Below are 22,156 nucleotides of genomic sequence, written 5' to 3'. Positions count from 1 at the left end.
ACTCCGCCCCCCTCCACATACCCCCACCGCCCGACACAGGCCGGGGACCCATCCGGCCGTAGCCTACTCCCCCCCCCCGGAACGGGAGAGGAAGTCAGCCACGACCATCTGCGACCCCGGCCTGTGGGCCACCCGGAAATGGAAGGGCTGCAACGCGAGGTACCACCGGGTGATCCTCGCGTTGGCATCCTTCATCCGGTGGAGCCACTGGAGGGGGGCGTGGTCGGAATAGAGGGTGAACTGGCGACCCAGCAGGTAGTAGCGGAGGGCGCCGACCGCCCATCGGATGGCGAGACACTCCTTCTCGATGGTGCTGTACCGACCCTCCCGGTCCGATAGTTTCCAGCTCAGGTACAGCACCGGTCGGTCGGCCCCCCCCACCTGCTGGGTCAGGACCGCGCCCAACCCCCTATCCGACGCGTCTGCCTGCACAGAGAAAGGGAGAGCAAAATTAGGAGCACACAGGACGGCTTCCCCGCAGAGGGCTGTTTTAATAGCATCAAACGACACCTGACATGGCTCCGACCACTGGACCGTATCTGGGGCCCTCTTCCGGGTGAGGTCGGTCAAGGGGCTGGCCAGGTCGGAGAAGTTTGGGACAAACTGCCGATAGTACCCCGCCAGCCCCAGGAACCGCCTCACCTCTTTCTTGGTCCTGGGGCGGGGGGCGGCAGCGACCGCCGCGGTCTTACCGACCTGCGGCCGGACCTTCCCCCGCCCCAGGTGGAACCCCAGATACTGGATCTCCCTCCGCCCGATCACGCACTTCTTCGGGTTGGCCGTGAGCCCCGCCCGTCTCAGCGACTGAAGGACGGCCGCCACCCGCTGCATATGCTGCCCCCAGTCGTCTCCATAGATGACTATGTCGTCGAGGTAGGCGGCAGCATATGCAGCATGAGGTCGCAGCACCCGGTCCATCAGCCGCTGGAACGTGGCTGGGGCCCCGAACAACCCGAACGGAAGTACCTTGAATTGGTACAGACCGAGCGGAGTGGAGAACGCCGTTTTCTCTCGGGCTGCTGGAGACAACGGAATCTGCCAGTAGCCCTTCGTGCAGTCCAGGGTCGTGTAGTAGGTGGCCATGCCAAGCCGGTCCACAAGCTCGTCGATCTGAGGCATCGGGTAGGCGTCGAACTTAGACACCGCATTCACCCTACGGTAATCCACACAGAACCGGACAGACCCGTCCGGCTTCCCCACAAGCACGACGGGGCTGCACCAGTCGCTGTGGGACTCCTCGACGACGCCCAAGTCTAGCATTGCTGCCAATTCGCGCCGTACCACGTCTTGCTTGTGTACGGGCAGCCTGTAGGGGCGTGTCCGCACCGTTAACCCCGGTTGCGTCTCGATGTCGTGAGTTATTAACGGGGTGCGACCGGGCAGGGGCGAAAAGACGTCGGCGAACTGGAGCTGTAGAGAGACCACGTCCGCCGCCTGACTCTCCGACAGATCCTCTCCTCGGCCGACCGGAGGGACGGGCCCCGGGGCAGGGACTTCCGGTCCAAGCTCCTCTCCCTCCGGTAGCGTCGTGGCGAACGCGACCGGGACCACATCATTCCACCTTTTCAGGAGGTTGATGTGGTAGATCTGTCGGGCGTCGCCCCTGTCCGACCGCACTACCTCGTAATCCACGTCCCCGACTCGCCGTGTGACCACAAAGGGACCTTGCCACTTCGCGAGTAATTTGGTGCTAGAGGTGGGCAACAGAACAAGGACCTTGTCCCCCGGCGTGAGATCGCGTAATCTAGTCCCTCTGTCGTACAGGCGTTTCTGATTCTCCTGGGCTTGGCGCAAATGCTCACGTGACATTACCCCGAGTGAGTGGAGCTTTGCACGCAAGTCCATGACGTACTGGATTTCGTTTTTGCTGTCGCTGGACCCCTCCTCCCAGTTTTCTTTAATGAGGTCCAGGACGCCCCTGGGCCTGCGCCCATAGAGCAACTCAAACGGGGAAAACCCTGTGGAAGCCTGAGGCACTTCCCGCACCGCAAACAACAGAGGGTCTAGCCATTGATGCCAATTTCGAGCATCCTCCAGTACAAACTTCCGGATCATGGACTTTAACGTCCGGTTAAACCTCTCACACAAGCCGTCTGTGGCTGGGTGATAGACGCTCGTGCGGATGGCCTTGACCTTCAACAACCCGTAAAGTTCCTTGATCGTGCGTGACATGAAATTGGTGCCCTGGTCAGTGAGAATCTCCTTTGGGATTCCCACCCGCGATATGACGTGAAACAACGCCTGCGCAACACTCCTCGCGGAGATATTGCGCAACGGAATTGCTTCCGGGTATCGGGTTGCGTAGTCGATCAGGACTAACACAAATCGATACCCTTGTGCGGAACGTTCTAATGGCCCGATAATGTCCATGCCCACGCGATCGAATGGGACCTCCACCAGGGGAAGGGGCCGCAAGGGAGCCCTGGGGATGGCCGGGGGATTCACCAGCTGGCACTCGGGGCAGGAGGCGCACCAGCGGCGCACTTCCGCACAAATTCCCGGCCAATAGAACCGAGCCATTATCCGGTTCAGTGTTTTGTCGTACCCCAAATGGCCCGCCATTGGGTTGTAATGCGCCGCCTGGAAAATCATTTCCCGGCGGCTCCTGGGTACCAGCAACTGGGTAACAACCTCCTCACTCTGGGTGTCACGACTCACCCGATAAAGCCTGTCCCTAATCACCACAAAGTGTGGGTAAGTCAGCACTGCGTCTGGCTGTACCCGAAGACCATCAATGGAAATCACTTGGTCGAAGGCGGAGCGTAGAGTAGCGTCACGAGACTGCTCAAGGGGGAAATCGTCCACCGGTGGGAATGTCGACGCTCGGCCCTCGGGCTGAGAACCTCCCGCCTCCTCCCCCGATCCCTGAGCAGCGTCGGACACCCTCGCATCGGCGCAGAACACAGCACATGACTTACATGTCCCTATCTGTCGTGTCCGTACCCCCGCACTCTCGCTAACTGCCCCTGGAAACCCAGCCCAATCTATCCCTAGAATCAGGGGGTACGTGAGGCTCGGACTAACCGCCGCCTTGACCCTATGCGTTTTTCCCCCATAACGAATTTCGATAGGGACCAAGGGATACGTGTGAACATCCCCGTGTATGCACCTCACCGAAACGCTCGACACCTCGACCAATGCCTCGGACCGCACCAGGCGCTGATGGATCATGGTCTGCATACAGCCGGAATCCAACAGCGCCTGGTACGTACCCCGTTGTATCCTCACCGGGATACGGTACGCCTCGCCGGGACCGTAGGGAGGGATCGGGGCACCGGTGACGCGGACAACCTGGCCCACCTCCATCATCGGGCAGTCCCTCCGAAGGTGTCCCGGCTGTCCGCACCGCCAACACCCCTCTCTTGCCGTCTGAGGGCCCGCCTGCGGGATGGGGGGGGAAGGTGATTCATGTGCCTGCTCTGGAGTGGGCCCCCCCCCCCCACCTCGCTCTTGGTAGCGGGGTGGGTTTGTACCCCCGCAGGGCCGCCGCACCGGTCCGCGGGCTCGGGGTTGGTGCTGGTGGTCTTCTGTCGGTCGAGGGGGGAATCAGGTGGCCCTCCGCGATTTTGACGGCCGCCGAGAGGCTCTCGGGCCGGTGGTACCGGACCCAGGTGGATGTTCTGGCTGGGAGCCCCTCGACGAACCTCTCGAGGGCCACCTGCTCCACGATCTCCTCGGGGTTGTTCCTCTCCGGGGCCAACCACCTCCTCGCCTGGTCCCGCAGCTGCTGGGCGTAGGTGAAGGGGCGATCGCCTTCTGAAAAGGTGAGGGCCCGGAACCGGCGGCGATGTTCCTCCGGGTTCAGGCCTAGCCGGTCCCGGATGGCCTTGTCCACCGCCTCGTAGTCCCGCTGGGCCCCTGCTGGCAGACTGTGGGCCGCGAGCTGGGCCTCGCCCGTCAGGAGCGGCAGGAGGCGGTGAGCCCACTCCTGGCGTGGCCACCCGGAGACCTCGGCCACCCCCCGGAACGTCTCCAGGAAGGCCTCCGCGTCGTCGGTCTCGCCCATCTTGGGGACGTGGATGTGGCCCACCGCCCCCGCCGCTCTGGGTTCCCGATCGCGGTCGCTGGAGACGAGGAGCTCCTGGAGGACCGCCCGATCGGCGGTCAAAGACTGGCCCAGCTCCAGGAGCACCTCGTTCTGCGCCTGCTGTAGCTGCGCCTGCCGTTCGGACATCTGCGTGAGATGCCCGAGTATCGCTGCCAATGGTGACTGCTCCATAGCCGCACTCGCCTCACCTTGGGCTCCACTGTAGCGAGTTCAAGGAGTGGGCGGACACAGGCTTGGCGTTTTGAACACGCGGTTCGCTTTATTGCTCAAAAAGCGAACAACAAGTAAATCATAGAACGCACGAAACGTGCACAGTAGGGTCCACAAACACTGTGGCCAGGCTCTCTGCCCTTTCTCCCCTGTCGATCTGTCCACGTGAGCGTCTGCCGCTCTCTGTGTTCTTCCCCCTACTGAAAGGCAAAGCAGGCACATAAATACACACTTCCTGATTGGGTCTGATTGCGGACACCTGTCGGCAATCAGACCCAATCGCCCCAGCCGACCTGGTGCTCCATACTCCCCCTACCGGCCAGACTCCGCCCCCCTCCACAACGATCCTCAAATGATTTTTGACAAGATTTAGAGATACTTGGTGGGCCTTTGGTCTACCCCCGGCCCAGGCTACATGAGGGCCGGTATGGCAGAGGGTGTAGTCCCTGATAAGAGCTGTAGCAGGTAATTATCCTGCCACACATACAGGACGGGGCTTGGAGAGGAGGAGACACGGTGGTCAGGAAGGTCAGGAGAGGATCTGTGAATGTAGACACGAAACATTCTACTGCCTCAGCGTCCACCAAACATCTCTCTTCTTCTGAAAGTCAAACGTTAAATACAAGCTTCGACTGTACCCACCGACGGAGGCATCGGGCTGAGGGAAGTGGTTGAAAGGCTGATGGAGACACTTGATTTTTCAAAGTAAAAGTTTGCGCGGAGCACGAGGACCGCTGCTGGACCGTTTAGGCTCAAATTATTAAATCTGTTTTTTTTTGCAGTTTTCCTCACAATGCAGTAGAGATGGTAACATCTACTATTTTAGAAAATTATTTGAATAGGTCAAAATACTCACACACAGGAATTAGGTATATATTTGATTAAAGGTTAAAGAGAGGGTTAAAGGTATACACCGAGGTATATGTAAATTGGCATTTGCCTGTCTTACCCAGATTCATTTTATTCAATCTTTTCATTTTTTTTAAAATTATTTCATAATAGTGAGGTGGTTAAGTTAAATACAAATGTACTGGCAAAAGTCATGGCTAGGTTCAGCCATTAGGTTAGAGATGGTTAAGTTAAACATTAAGTTAGCTACAGTCAGGTCAAGGCGAGGATGTGGCTTGGCTCAGAACACCAATCAGTTGCATCATGGGATGCTAACTCACCGGAGCGCAGATGTGCCAAGTAGTGCTATGTAGCTGTAACTCACAGGCCTATTTACATGCTCCGGCCGCCCCTAAGGTATCACATGACGGGTCCAGTCAAAAGGTCACGTTCTGTGGGGTTTGGATTAATATGCGCTCCAGGCTTCATTAATTGGAGTGGGCCGGGGCTCTGGGCCGTGGTCCAGCGGTCTGCAGCCGCTGTGTGCCAGCCAGTGTCTGTGGTCGCGCTTGTAACCCAACCACTTACTGTGTTTTCATATCCCCTCAGAGCTCATAAGCTACTGTACTGCAGGTGCTGCATACTAAGTGCAGCGCCGACATGGGCACACACATACACACACACACACACACACAAGCACACACACACACACACACACACACACACACACACACACACACACACACACACACACACACACACACACACACACAAACATGCACACACTCACACACACAAGCACACTGACAACAGGCACAGACACACACGCATGCACACGCACACACACACACACACACACACACACACACACACACACAGTGGGACACATTAATGTGCAAGCACACGCGGACACACACATGTACACAATCACAAATGCACATGCATTCACACACATGCACACACAGGCAAACACTCACAGCCACATATATATACACATTCATACAGCCAAACACAATCCACCCTTGTTCACGCACACACATATACACACACACACGCACCCACACATACCCACGCACACACATACAAACACACATACACCGAGCAGATGAGTAATTTATATATATTTTGTGTTTCTTCTCATGGCTCTGTCTCTGGCCTCCAGTGACAACCCAGACTTGAACAGACAGTCTGCTGTACTCCTGTCTCCTACTAGTTAAACAGCTAATAATATACGGGAAATACGCGCAGCACAGGAAACATACACTGTGGAATGCATTACAGTATCCAGTCCAAACTACATCTCATCCATCCAATCATTCATTCAACCATCTATCTATCCATCGTCATCCATCTTTCTCTCGTTCTGAACATCCACCCATCTTTAGATCGATCCAGCAACTCTCCATCTGAACATCCACCGCCTATAAAGACTTCTACAGTGTATCCGGCACTCAGAAATAATACTTAGCACTGTGTAGCATCTTAGGTAACTTTGTTGTATACAGGGAATGGGTTTAGCTAGCGATTGTAAATACTTGGTATGTATTTCTATGAACATCCTTACTGTACCAACAGCGGTATAACCTTTATCTTTCTTCTGACAAATGTACTGCTAAATGCCCTAAAGGTTAATGTAAATTAATCTATGCATTTATCCACGCATCCGTCAACCCATTAAGCTCTCCATCCACACACACACACACCGTCCATCCATCTGTCCAACCATCCAACCTCCCATCCATACAGCCACATATCCAACGTCAAAGCCGCCATTTGATTTCAGCACATCATGCTGCACCACCCGTGTTGCATACGTGGCTGCTGTGTGTCCTATCGTTGTAGGATCTGTGTGCCCTCGGTACAGCAGAGCTGACTCTCCCAGGTCAGAGAGCCCAGGCCGGCTCACACCTGGCCGGGCCTTGCTCCACCCAAGAGCCCTCATGTTGACTCACTGGAGCGCTGGAGACACTCTGCATAGTTAGGAGTTAGGGAGAGAGTGAGAAAGTCACTTCTTTAATTTGGGTCATGTTCTAACAACATTTTCAAAGGTCAGTGTGCTAGGAGAGTACAAAATCAAAGAAAATAGAAATATGTGTATTCCAACGAACAAACGAACGAATGAACGAATGAATGTGTGTAGGCTGAAGCCAACGCATAATGTGTTTTCTTTTTTGCATTCCTTTTTTTACAGTTACATATAATACTGTAAATTAGAAATGTGAAAAAACGAAACATAAAAAAACAAAGGTCAATATTAACTACATTGTTTTGCACGGATCAATATCATTTGCCCTAAACATTATTTTGGAAGTGCTCACGTTTTTAGTTCATTTCTAAGATGATTCCACAAATTTAATGGCTGCAGCTGACACCTCACCTCACATCTTTATCACGTTCCTCCAGACCAGCCTATGATCAAACACACCAACAGCCCCTCATTCACTCTTGCATCCCGGGATGCCTCTCTCTCCAGGAGCCTCTGGAAGAGCCGTGATCAGCCGTCTGCTGTTGTCCCAGCAGGGGCTAGATCTACAGCCCCTCGGAGCCTTCACATCCCCACCTCCCTGTGCCTAATGGATGGATGCAGACCATAATATTCATCTCTCTTTCTCCGCCAGCGCTGTCGTGAATCTGGGCTTCATAAATAACACTGCCTTATGTCACAACATGGTGGTGATCTGTGGTCTCATCCCCCGCCCCCCCCCTCTCTCTCTCTTTCTCTCTCTCTGTTTCTATGTCTCTCTCTCACTCTGATTCGTTCTCTCTCTCTCTCTCTCTCTCTCTCTCTCGGGGGGGGGGGGGGGGGTAGAGGGGGTGGAGGAGGAGGTGGTGGATGAGGGAGGTGAAGCAGAGGGCAGAGATGGTGGAGGATCAGAGAGTTGAGGTGGAGCGGGGGATGAGAGGGGATGGAGGTAGGATGGAGGTGGAGGTGAGGGAGGTGCATCAGGGGGTGGAGGTGGAGGAGGATTAGGGAGTGGAGGTGGAGCAGGTGGTAGAGGTGGTGGAGGAGGAGGTGGTGGTGAGGGAGGTGGATAAGGGGGTAGGTGGAGCAGGGGGTAGAGGTTGAGAAGGTGGAGGCGATGAAGGAGGAGGAGACAGAGGTGGAGCAGCAGAAATATCATTAATTTTACCGCTCAGCTGGTCTTCAAAATGTGAATTATGTCTTTCCTTGGGTACGGCCTATTTAAACTGGAGACAGTATAGGCTATTTCGGTTGTAAATTGTCAGGTTTGAGGGAGGGTGTCTTAAAGATCGAATGACATTCACCTCATGCCATTTCTCCACTTTTAGTATCAAGTTATTAAATAAATCACACAAAAAAAATAACTCTTCACTCAAAATCCCAAATTTACCAATTTACTCAATTTTACTCAAATCACTGTCCCAATTTAGCAAGAGAATCCGTAACAAACTTTCCCTAAAACCAAATCTACATTTTATCCCGTGCTTATATCTCCTTGAGAACTTGAGAACTCCTTCCCTTTTCACCACGCACCAGAGGCGCTCTGGAAGACTTCCAGTAGATCTGCCGAGAGTACACCGTTTAAAGGAAACATGTGTGTCGCATGTGTAAACACACTTTGTGAAAACACGCTACAGACTTAAGCTTTTAAACTCCCCCCCTGGGGCCCAGCTCTGACCTAGAGTAATGGCTGTCTTTAGAATCAATCATACTTGCAATAAATGAAGTGCAGGGTTTGCCACAAGCACTCTGAGCAGGCCTGGGTAATTCAGTTTCCTGGCTAATTAGATCTTCCCTCGTCTGCTGCAGTTTGCGGCCAGTGCTGGTGTTGTGAAGATGGAGATAAGGAGGTGGTGGTGGTTGTAGTGGTGATGTGGGCAGAGATGGGTGAAGGAGTTTAAGAATATTCTGGCTTGCTCTGAAGGAAAATTATCTTCTCTACGTGAAGCTTGGGAAGCATTCATAAATTGAGAATTTGGAGGTTGCTCTACTAAATAAAAGTACTCACATATGAGGTTCCAGGTGAGTTAGGAATCATTGCCATAGAGATGTGATGGAATATTTTCACGTTGAATACATTGACACAAACAGAGGCAAAGCAACTTCTGGTGTAGGATTTCTTGTTGTTTGTAAGGGGGCAGGATAGTCTAGTCCAAGTTCTACCCACAATGGTCCCAGTCTAACCTGTAGGCAAACTATATGCCATAACTCTTTTATACCTGCTCCTTAATGACATATCTCAATTGTTCCTATTTAGTGTTGGCTTAGCATTTAGAAATGAGAGCATTATTAATCATTGAAACATTTTGATTCAATTAACAATGAATTAATTAAAATAATTATGAATGTATCATATTGGATGAATATAATACAATTTTTTTTTTTTTCAAAACAAATGCTTTTAAATATCAAACTATTATTTTACAAAAAGCAGAGAGCTCATCTTGTCGTCTAACACCCACCTTATATTAAGAAGTTTTCAACACGTAATAGAAAATCTTTTCTGATGTAAGAAAAGAGATAAGAAAGATGATTAAAGCCAGTGGGGCCGTGTCTCAGATCCGGTTCAGACCGGCCCCCCTCGTGTCCCCGAAGACGCCCTGCTCTCTCTGTTCTCCGTCTCAGAGGAGGGAGAGAGATGTGCAGGTATGATAGCATTTGTGACATTACAAGTATATTGAACCTATCACAGCCATATATGCTAATATTATGCAAATAAGGCAGCAGATTGGCCTCAGGAGGGACGAGGTGGGGGCTGGGGGCGGTTCTGTTGCATATTCATGAGGTTGGAGTTCTCAACGAGGGGAAAGGTGTACCGGTATTCCAAAGCCCCTTTTGTTTGGAGATTATGAAACTTATTTTTGTGGTAAGTTGTAGAAAAATGTAGAGTTATGATTCCATTTGAAATATTTACGTGGGGTTGAAGTACAGCTTAGGAGGATCGTAAATTCAGTTCTTTTTTATTGGTGTTTTTTTTTGGCTATCTTGATACAGCCAATCAAGCTAGCTTTATTTTTAATTTCACATGCACTTATCTTTGAGTTTAGCTAGTGTGAAACACTTAGGGTGGCTGTAATTGTTTTAACAAAGACGAATGTGTGTGCTGTTCAAAGTTCTAACTTTACGTACGAGATGATGAACTGTTTAATATTGTATATAAGGTACACCGCTAAGAAGTTGTTGTTACTTGTTATTGTGTAATGGTGCGAGTGAGCCAAGGTTTGAATGTTGAGGGTACAGTAATGATGAGGTGATACATGGTGTGTGTGTGTGTGTGTGTGTGTGTGTGTGTGTGTGTGTGTGTGGGTGGGTGGGTGTGTGCCTGCATGTGTGTGTTTTGTTATGGCGCTATCGGCCACTGATTGTCGCACAATAGGCACGGAACAATCTTCTCCAAACAAGCATAAATTATCTTCAAAGTGCCGGCAAGCGCTATCTGAACCTCCACATTATTTTCCCCAAACCAAATGCGGAATATTTACTTAGCGTTTGCTAAATACTTTTTTTTGCGTTCGGCTTGTGTTGCAGTCAGAGGTGAACAACAACATAGCAGAAAAACACTGCGGTCCACAAACTCACAAACAGTCCTTTCACACACAAACGCAAACACTCACACACACACACACACACACACACACACACACACACACACACACACACACAGACACACGCGTTCAGCCATACCGTCTACAGGGTGCGGGGAAGATTGCTATCCAGGTCGTTATCCAAACACTTTGGAGGGGAAATGAATGATATTAATATTAATGCATGAGGTGGAGGAGGGCTAACTAGCAGCGGCAGCTAGTCAGTATGCGTGAGCAACCACCGCCCTGACCGCTGGAGCGGGCCACCACATCACTGCCTGGAGGAGGGAGGAGGAGGGCGGAGGGAGGGGGGGGGTAGGGGGTGGTGTTGATGGCGGTAGTAGGGCGGAGGTGGAGATGGTGAGGGGAAGGGGTGGTGGTGGTGGGTTTGAGGGTGGAGGTGGTGGACAGAGGTGGTGAGGTAAAGAGGTGGTGGTGGTGGGGGGTGTTGGGGGTGGAGGTTGTGGAGGTGGTGGAGGGGGGGACGGAGGTGGTGAGGTAAAGAGGTGGTGGTGGTGGGGGTTATTGGGGGTGGAGGTTGTGGAGGGGGAGATGGCGATGGTGAGGTAAAGGGGTGGTGGTGGAGGGGGGGGGTGGGGGTGGAGGTGGTGATGGGGGGATGAAGGTGGTGGAGGTGAGGGTGGAGGTGGTGATGGGGGGATGAAGGTGGTGGAGGTGAGGGTGGTGGTGGTGATGGGGGGATGAAGGTGGTGGAGATGAGGGTGGTGGTGGTGGTGGGCGTCTGCCCCAAGACAGATGAGTGTATAAAATATGGAAAGGGGGTTTCTGAGGAGAGGGGATGCTGCCCTGAAGCTGTGCATCATCTTTTCAATGAACAACACCTCCCCCCCCCCCCCCCCCCCCCCCACACACACACACACACATACACACACACACACAAACCCTTTACCTGCTGCTTTACCGGCTGCTATTTTGTCTATCCGTTATTCCCAAACAAACATGACACGGGTAAACAAAAAACGATTTGTGTTTATCTCAGTCCTTGCCATCTTGGTTGTATTTATTTTTTCCATCTATTTCCGTTTCTATCGCTCGTTCCTTCGTCCCTCATGTCTTTCTCGTGCTTTCCTTCCTGACCTCACACTCATGTCAGATTTTGACATCCACTCGGAGATTCAAAACACAAATGGTAACTGATTAATTTAGCGTAACCCTCCTCCTCCTTCACCAGAAAGGTTCAGTGTGAAGTATACAAATGTTTGTTTTATATTTTTGGCAGTTTTTCAGCTCCTACCCTCCTACTACATTCTCTGTCTCCAGGCCTTCTGGCAGCCATTTTGGCTCCTGTGTGGGCGGCTCTGTTTAGCTCCGGCTTCTCTCTGTGTAAGGTAGCGCCAGGGTGGTGAGGCTAACCCTCTCAAAACCCCAAATTGTGTGTTGGTCTGGCAGGAGTTAATTTGTTTGTGAAATGTGTACTGTATGTGAACCTATCATGTATGTCTCATGTGGGAGTGTAATTGGCAGTTTAATTACTTATTTCCGATTTTCATTTATGATACTAGGACCGTCTTATGTTATGGCGTGTCTGGGCAACAAAGATCGCCCTCCATAGAAGAGTTGGAGATTTCTTCCCTGTTCTAGAGAGTTTGATGAACAAATTTGGCTTCACTTGACTTATTCATTTATCAGACACAACATGGGGAAAAAGTGCAATTTACACTTGTGCCCTTCCATCCTCTTCGCCAAAGAAACGTGACGACTTGAAAAACACCATCACAGGTGCGATTGATGCATAATGTCTACGCTGTTATTTTGAAATACCGTTATAATTAGAGTTTATAATTGGTGTGTTGTGCACCCCCCCAACCACCTTCCCTAGAAAGCATTCAAACCTTCCTTGTTCCCAAGTCGTCAGAGATGCAATAATATCACTCATCAAAGGGTTTCGGCAGCATATTTATAACTTTTATTTTCGTATTCCAGTGGTTGTGCTTCCTGGTGTTTCTCTCAGTGAGCGATAAAGTAAGATGGGCGACTATTCCTTACTGTCCAACATGAAAGTGTGTTTGAGTTTACTTCAAATCCGCCGGACACTTTGAACAGCATAAACGGCACACGGAGAGCTCGCTCCCGCGCGCTAGATGGCTAAACGCAAAGGCAAGCAGAAACATGCGTCCCAGTTTTAGCCGGTTCCCATCCCATAATATCTCGCTGAGCTTATGAGTCATTCTGGCTAAGTGCTACGGATGACAAGCCTTATATTTAGCTAAGTGATTGATCAGCCACTAAAACGGAGGGTTTCACCGGGCGGTGTTAGCGGCACCGCGATCCGCGTGAATCTAACCCAGTAGCTCGGGTCCCCACAAGCTCGGAAGCATTATATGTGTGTGTGTGTGTGTGTGTGTGTGTGTGTGTGTGTGCGTGTTGGCAGGGTGATCCATCCCTTACTAATAAATATATTTACCACGGTCCCTATAAAGCAAATAAAAACAAGGATAAGATGGATAGCGTGGAGCAGCGGTGCGGTGCGGTGCGTGACTTCAGGCTGACACGGCGTATTAAAAAACGAAACGCTCCCAGCGCTCCGAGCACACCCGACGGTGGTCCGGCTGGCGGTCCGGCCGGCGTACGGATGGCGGGTTTTAGGAATCACCAGCCAGACGAACAACGCTGCGCCACTTAAAGTCGTCCTCAGGGCGAGAGGGCGGGGGAGCGAGGCGACGGAAAAGAGAGGGGAAAGAAAAAGTCCAATCTAAGGAAATAAACGACAAGCTAACGAAAATAAATTGAGCGAAGGGATGGAATCTACGATCTGAGTTGGGGAAGCAACGCCCCCAAGGGAGGTGGGGGGGGGGGCTGGAGGAGAAAGTCGGTGTCAGATTTATGGGGGGGTGATTAAGGAGATAACCCAGGGACGAGCTGTGTTTGGGGCATGTACATATCCATTTATGTAATTAACTGGGAGTGGTCCCGGCGCTTAATACCCCCCGCTGGGACCCACCATAGAGGGGGGGGGGGGGGGGAGGGAGGGGGAGATACCAGGCGAGCCCCGGAGGATGTTCAACATGGATGGATAGTCGCCAACCCGCCCCTCCCCCCTCTACTAAATCCCGCCCAACAAGTGCCGGGACACGACGGAAAAATGGGCGCCACTCGCCTGCCCCGCACCTCCCCCCTTCCCGCTACACCCAGCGGCCCGTACAGGGACCAGGGCTCCATCATGGATATTGGATAGCGGTGACCTGGCCCGCCGGCCTACGTTGACCTTCCGTCTATCACTCACACACCCCCACTATACATTAAACTCCCCCCCCCCCTCCCCCAGGTCCACATTAGCCATCACCACGAGGCAGAGGAGATGTTGGCCTGTAATTGGTTGCTGGATGGATGGATGTGTGGTTCAAATAGATCTAACGGCCGCCACACCGCCGAGAGAGGGATGGGGGAGGGAGGTGGAGCAACCTAATACTCCTAATTGATGAGTTATCTGGCCCCGCCCCCCCCTCCATCCCATCCCCTCCACGTGCACACACACACACACACACACACACACACACACACACACACCATGGCGGCCAGAAGGTCAGAGAAGGTTAATGAACCACAGAAGGTAATTGGTTTGATTCCCAGCACCCGTTGGAAACGTTACGCGGCCAAAATTGCCCTGCAGGGCATATATCGTGATGGGAATGTGGTCATGACGGGGGTAAAGTTTTAAGGTGAGTGAGTTTTGTTTAGGTGTACTGTTTGGTAAGGCCTTTATACAAGTGTGCTTCATGGCACTAAATTTCCAATAATCCATTACAGTAACCGATAGATACAGTTTGTGAATTATTGATAGCTACCGTTTCGAAGGCACTTTTTACAAGTTGTTTTTTTGTTTTGCTTGTTAAGCCCTATGCATTTCTGTTTTGCACCAAAAATATTCTATAAATAAAGTTTTATTTGATTTAGGAGACAGGATTTGTCTTACATAAAATATTAAATCATATAAAACCCCACATTTCAAAGCTACGGTGTATAACTGCCATATATCAATATTATTGAATAAAAAGTGTCAACCAACAAACTAAATCTTCTCATAGTAGTACATATTGATGGATTTCTTCAGAGATCTCTTGTTGTTTAGCACAAATAAGAAAACCAAAAGCAGAAAACAAAGTTACCATGAGCTATTATTTCCAAACACTAAACCACCATCCTTTCTCTTCAAAATAAAAGCGGGGGCCATCAGAGATGGTCAATGTACTTCACTGATGATTCGTTCCATCTATTTAGTTAAGAAAGTTAAAAAACCTTCTCCGCCGTCAACACCACAAACCAGGCTTTCATTCCATTTCATCATCATACAATTATATCTTAAAAATAATAGGGAAATATCCTGGGTCCCAGTGCTGAGAACAGCTCATTACTCCGGCTAAGCATGTTTAATAGCCCTGTTTTGTTGGGGTTTCAGGGAGAGGAAGTTGAATCGCTCATTTCTCTCCTAGCAGCTTTTGAGTCTGTCAGATCACATTTAACAATGAACATTTTGAAGGAGAAAAATATTCATGGGTTTCTTCCAATGCAAGTGCAGTATAATAACAAATACAATATAGTACACACGTAATAACAAAATAATGAAAGTGATGATGCTCTTCAAGTATTAAAAATACATGTTTTTTTTTTTAAATCAAATGAGGATAAAACATCTAAAATACACAAGGGAAATTCCTTAATCCAAAACGTAATTTAAAGGCATGTTAAGGCTTCTAATGTGTATTCATTTTTGTAAACATCACTATTCATAATTGAGTGACATGGAGTTTGATACGGTGATACGGTGACGTGAAAGCAAGTGTGGCAGAAAATACCGTTTTCTTTGTGACTTTATTTTTTTGAGTTGCTGTGTAACCTGGTGGTGTTGGGGAGGGGGGGGGTTGGCAGTGTCCCTGGCCCACCAGTGTGTGGACTCTTCTTCATCTCTGCCAGTTAAATAATAAAGGGAGGGTTTCTATCCTTTCAGCGCTGCCCTTATACACCACGGCCCTCATGAAAGACTGTTTGGATCACGGCTTTGTCGCAGAGGGCTGTGGTGACACAGACACACAGATGGACGGACAGACAGACAGCCAGGGAGTTTGGAGCAAGGTCACCTTCACCAAATTTGTTTTTTTTTTACACCCCGAGAACCCAGTGCGATACTTTTCATCCCCCCCCCCCCCACCCCTCATTCACACTCTCCCTCCATTTATCTCTCGCTCTCTTTCTTTCACTCTGTGTGTGACTGTCTCTCTGTATGTCTCCCTCTCCCAATCTTTGTCTCTGTCTTTCCCTCTCTGTCCCTCTTGCTTGCTGATGTTCTCCCCCCTCCCCCTCTCCCCCTCTCGCCCTCCCTCCCCTTTAATCCCGGACATCATGCACGGTGTGTGAGAGAGAAACATCAGGAATCCGGAGTCTTTAAATTCAATATTTTTTCCTCCTGTCCCCCAGTCTTCCTTCAGGAACACACGGCCACGTGCGCAGTACAAACACACACACACACACACACACACACACACACACACACACACACAGTCACTCATGTACGTACGGAAACCCACACATGCACACACACACATACACACACACACACACACACACAAACAAAGGCCCACACACACACACACACACACACACACACACACACACACACACACACACACACACATTCAGTTGACTTCACACACACACACACACACACACACACACACACACACACACACACACACACACACACACACACACAGGCGTATCTTCTAACGAAGCAGTCACCCGGACCCCCTACCGGGAACGCCGTTGTTAATAAAGAACACGTTACAGCTAAACGTGTGTGTGATCGTGTTTTTCCGAAATCGCCACCGTTTTCTATTTGCATATCAAGCCTCCCCTTGGTGTTTGTTTATGCGGATGTGTGCTTATCTGTAGTCACCTGACCGCTGTGGTACAGTGTTAGACAGTGGTTCCCAACCTGTGGGTCCAGCCCCCCCCTAGGGTTGCCTCAAACAGCATATGGGCTCACACGAGAAGGCTAGCTTACACGCTGTATCTATCTGAAGATACATATTTTTTAATAAAGACTGACAATGGTTTTGAAGGTTGTGCGTGGAAATACGAGAGGTCACGGACAGGAAATGTGTATGGCGTCCACCGCTACAGCTCTGGTCGTTGTCACAGTCTCTGAGTGCTTGAGTAACACGGGCTACTCTACGCTCGCACCGCCGGAGCCTGCTTTGGAAGGTGCGGTGCCTGGGGGGGAGTGTGGGGGTGAGGGGGGGGCGGCGGCGGCGGCGGCGGCGGAGGAGGAATTAGGCCTGGAATAATGAGGGGTGAGGCGGGGGGTGAGGGAGGTGGGGGTGAGGTGGGGGAGCGCCTGGCCTGCCCTTGCTCTATTCCAGAATTAAAAGACTTCCGTACCTAATTGGAGGCTGGTTGAACTTCTCTGTTTCCTCTTCGATGCCCCCCCCCGGCACTCCCCCAACTCACCCCCCTACTGTCTTCCCTCTCTTTCCTCCCCCCTCCCCCCCCCCCTCCTCCCCCCTCCCCTCCCCAAGCAAATGAATACATCCCTTTCTTCTTAAAACTATTTCCATACAGGAGCCGTACACAGACGTATTCTCTCAGTACAGAAGGGTGTGTGGGGCTGGGCTAATCTAAACGCTGCAGTGGGGCTATGTTTGCCCGTGTGTGTGTACTGCGTGGGCCCAATTTAACCCCCCCCCCAACACTTACAGGACAAAGGAGTTCCCGGTGGACAGTTTTTATTTTTCTGGGACAGACTGGGCCAACCGGGTTATGTCTTTGTGTGAATGGCCACAGAGTACAATAACTAATAACAATAATCGACATCTCTGGTGAGGACGCAGAAGGGAGGACACGTGTGGATCAATCGGTGTGTGTGTGTGTGTGTGTATGTGTGTGGTAGTGGAGTTTACTTTCTCTAGCTTGCCAACTTCACCTACTCGCACTTTGGTAAAGTCAACAGTAAAGAAACAAGGGTCACTGCGTAGTGAGTGCAAATTGTGTGTGAGTGTGTGTAGTCCACTGCATGTGTGTGTGTGTTTGTGTATGTGGGTGCTTCTGCATGCACAGGTTACCGTACTTACATGAGTGACTGTGACTGTGTCTCTGTTTCTGCGTGTGGTCGATTTGTGTGTGTGTGGTCAATTGTGTGTGTGTGTGTGTGTGTGTGTGTGTGTGTATATGTGTTTGTGTGTATGTATGTGTGTCTGTTTATGTGTGCATGTGTTGCGCGTGGTTTGTGTTTGTGTGTATGTATGTATGATTATGTGTGTGTGTGTGTATATACGTGTGTGTGTGTCTGTGTGTGTGTGTGTGTGTGTGTGTGTGTGTGTGCGTGTGTGCGTGCGTGCGTGCGTATGTGTGTGTGTTGTGTGTGCGTGCGTGCGTGTGTGCTGTGCGTGCGTGGTGTGTGAGTGTGCGTGTGCGTGTATGTGTGTAGTCCTATGCTCTGAGGAATAAAGAGAAAGCATCTCTATTGTGTTCTGGGTTACAGCAAGTTATTTACCACCGCTGCTCGGCCCTGATTGCGGCCTTATTTATGTGCTCTCTCTTGTTTATTTATTTATCTGGATATCTTTCAGTTTATTGATCATCCCACTGCAGCAAAGATATTTCCTCCCCTTCAGTCAAACTCCGGCGTCTGTAGCGTAGAATCTACTCCAATTGGCCCCGTAACAAAACCACGATGCAAACATGAAAACACCCGCAAACCACAAACTAAATCATTATTCCGCACGTTTGCTGTGTTTCTCTGTAATTGCTAGCCAATTAAGGCATCTATATATAGAGAGGCCCATTGCAACATACATACTGTGCTGCTGTGTTGTATGGTTATAGGTTGTTTTTGAAGTTGTATTATTAGCTGCTGGGAAAGTAGATTTCTGGCTAAGCAGGGCAACCCAGGGTGAGCTATAGGAGCACGACTACTACCAGGGAATTATCGCAAAACCTTGCTGAGAAAATTTACTGCATGGCTAATACTGCATTGGCAGTCACATATTATATATCGGCCACCAACAGGTGTTCTTTGGTTTCTTCTGTGTGTTATTTTGAAGTTCAATCTTTTTGCAGTGTTTGATGTCCAAGTGACTGCCACACCAGGAATTTGACTGAAGTTAAAATCGTATCAACTGCCAGATTCAATCGGGATGCTAGAAGAACACGCTGATCAAATAAACATCAGATATCTAAGTCACTCGAGTGAGAAGTCAGTCCATCTGTGCATAGTGAGTTCTGTCCTCATTAGATGTTCCTCTGTCCCTGCAAGTCTGACTTTAAATTGTAGTCTAGTGTTGCATAGCACTAATATTTCACAACCGCAGATATTCCTTGTACTGCCACCAACACCTGGACAGTATATTCAAGCTTTCCCCTCAATCAGTCCATCTCCTGTCGAACTCAAGTACGACTGCTGACGCCCACGGCGATGTCCGGAACTTCCCGTACTTGACGTGTCTATCTGTGTTTTTCTCCGAGAGCTTTGGGTGCTGGAGTGGTGCTTCAGGAGGAGGGGGACTGTACAGAGAGCGGTATGACCCCAGTCTGTGAGGGGTGAGGCGTTTGATGTTGTTCTGAAAGAAGCTTCTTTGTTACGTTAAAGCAGCACTTAGGTGATCGATGGGTGTGTGGGATTGCGGTACGGAGAGTTTCCAGAGAGGTTCCAGGGCTGATGGACGGGGAGAATGGGCCTGGCCCTCCGCGGCTCTGGTGTAACGATCCAGAGGCAGAGTGCTGCTGTGTTGTAGCCATCTAGCCCTGGTTATAGAAGTACTGTTGACCTACATAGCAGTGGTTTAGTTTTACCTTAGGTGCCATCCTAAGGTAAAAACATCAGTTATAGGTATATATATATATATATATATATATATATGTATGTGTGTGTGTGTGTGTGTGTGTGTGTGTGTGCGTGTGTATGTGTGTGCATGGGTTTCCATACATTTGTGCCTCTTTGTGTGTTAGTGTTTGTGTGTCTGTATGTATGTGTGTGTGTGTGTGTGTGTGTGTGTGTGTGTGTGTGTGTGTGTGTGTGTGTGCTATATATATATATATAATTTTTTTATTATTATTATTAATTGAATTTATATAGCGCTTTTCTAGACACTCAAAGCGCTTTACAGTGAAGGGGGGACCTCACTAACCACCACCAATGTGTAGCACCCACTTGGTATATATATATATATATATATATATATATATATATATAATTCTTGTGTAAACCATAGTTACTTAACTGGAAATATGCTTAGTTTGTTTGCTTAGTCTGTTGGTTAAATCCAAGCAAAATACTTAGTATGATAGTATGATATTTCAATACATTGATTGTTGGTAGGTGTTTATCATAATCTATTTACATATCACCCCATAGCATGTCTCAGATTTGTATACGGAAAATCATCCCATACGCATGTTTGTGTTTGAGTGTGTGTGTGTGTGTGTGTGTGTGTGTGTGTGTGTGTGTGCCAGTATTTTGTGGGTGCTGTGTCAGTCTTCCTCATGATCCACTCTCCATTAAAACATCAACACCTCTGTTTACCCCATCTATTTCAGCATGGAGGGAAACATAAAGTGTGTGTGTATTGTATTCCGGGCCGGGAGGAGGGGGATACACACTCCACCTCATCCGAGATGTCGAGCTGCTCAGTGTCTGTTTACTGTGTTTCTTATTTAAATCCACTGAGCTGAGCCTCCCCCTTGCTTTCTCTCTCTCTCCTCCCTCATCTCTCTGTCTCTCTCTCCTCCTTCCTCTCTCTCTCCTCCTTCATTTCTCTCTCTCCTCCTTCTTCCTCTCGCTCTCTCTCTCTCTCTCAGTATCTCTCTCTCTCTCTCTCTCTCTCTCTCTCTCTATTTTGGTCCTCTCTTTCTCCCTCTCTCAGTCTCTCTCTCCTCCCTCCTCCCTCTCCTTCTCCCTCTTTCCCTCCTTCTCTCTTTTAGTCTCTCTCTAACTTTCTCTCTCACTCTCACTCTCCTGCTCTCTCTCTCTCCTCCCTCCTCTCCCTCCTCCTATCCCCCTCTCCCTCTCTCTCACATTCGCTCTCTCAGTCTCTCCCTGACTCTCTTGTTCCCTCTTTCCTCTCTTCTCAATTATCCCTCCTCTCTCTTCTCTCTCTCCCCATCTCTCTCTCTCCCCTGTCTCCCTCCCCTACCCTGTCTCCTGTCACAGTCAGGGTGATTAACTGCAGTCACAATGCTGCCTGGCAGATGAAAGAGGAGGAGGGAGAGAATGAGGGGCTGGTATTAGGGTCTGAAGCATTAGGATCCGGGGCATTAGGGTATGGGGTCTGTGCTCCTGATCTCAGGGTTTAGGAGGAGATGGAGAGGAGAGAAGCGCTGTGCTCTTTGTGATGTGCTTGAGAGGGGAAATAAACAGATAAACAGAATGGATATGGAGGGGGGGTTTGAAGGCTTTAATGGGCAGTGGGGGGGGGGGGGGGGGGGGGGAATAAATGATCTTGCTTTATCTCCTGTCCATCAGGAAAATTTATACGTACAGATGCAAACAGAGAGGGAGACGGAAAGACAGACAGACAGATAGGCAGACATGCATGTTGACAAACAGAAAAGCAGACAGACAGACAGGCAGGGAAGAAGTCAGACAGGAAGGAGGACAGGCGCACAGACAGACTGAGAGACAGACGTGTGTGTGAAATGAAGTGAATGACGGGTGAAGACCGACTGACAGGCAGCCAGGCAGCCAGGCGGGCAAACACCCGATTTATTAATAATACACTATGAAGAATAAATGACAAAATAAACTAGAGCCTGTGGCGGCCATGTTGTTTTTCCAATCGACTTCATTTTACTTGAGCAGTTATAACTTTGGTCCCCAAAGGCCACTGAGTTGGTCCCGCTCAAATCAAACATTGTGTCTATGAACTGTGGCGCTTTTAGTGACATGCCACGCCCACTTCGATGCCACGCCCCATTTCAAATTTTGTTTTCTTTATGTTGTTCAGAATTTGATTCTGAACAACTTTTGTATCTGGGTCAACATCATAGGAGGCCAACTTGATGTTGATATGAGCAATTTACTTTTTAGGCATTTTCAACCACACCCATTTTAGAACTCAATGGCTCATGGGAGCTTGAAATTTTATTTTACAGACTAATCCTTAAGTCATATTGAAGATAATAGGCCATATATGATATCTGCCAAAGGATTTTTGTCAAAGTCGAAAAACCTGGGATCCTTAGGCAATTTGCTGTTTTTAACATAATTCAAAATGGCGGAAAATCTGGCAACCCGGAAATGTTCAGTTCAAGAGACTTTTTTGTTCATCATGAGGATTTTCATGTGTGTGCAAAGTTTCATGAGTGTACGTCAAACCGGTGACGCGTGCTGCTTGTGCAAAGTTTGCACTTTTGAACAGTTGCTATAGCGCCACCTAGGGGCGAATGTGAATTTGAGGGCTAGAATATCAAATTTTTCACCAGTCCCCACAAATGTGCCAAATAAAAATGAGTTTTCGAATATGTGCAGGGGGGGAAAAATGCAGTCGAAGTGGCCTAAAAATAATAATAAGA

At 49.6% G+C, this 22,156-nt stretch overlaps 1 pseudogene across 1 annotated transcript; it reads right to left on the bottom strand.

Moving 5' to 3' along the window:
- Nucleotides 1–3,199: 3,199 nt before the first annotated feature.
- LOC311355524 lies at nucleotides 3,200–4,263 on the bottom strand (annotated as a pseudogene). Its single transcript has one exon. The product of its transcript is annotated as an uncharacterized misc_RNA (transcript).
- Between the last annotated feature and the right edge of the window lie 17,893 nt (nucleotides 4,264–22,156).

This window comes from Micromesistius poutassou (genome assembly GCF_964030765.1).
Source record: "Micromesistius poutassou genome assembly, chromosome: 11".
NCBI lineage: Eukaryota > Metazoa > Chordata > Actinopteri > Gadiformes > Gadidae > Micromesistius > Micromesistius poutassou.
The sequence above is the reverse complement of the archived record's forward strand: the minus strand, read 5'-3'. Positions and strand labels throughout refer to the sequence as shown.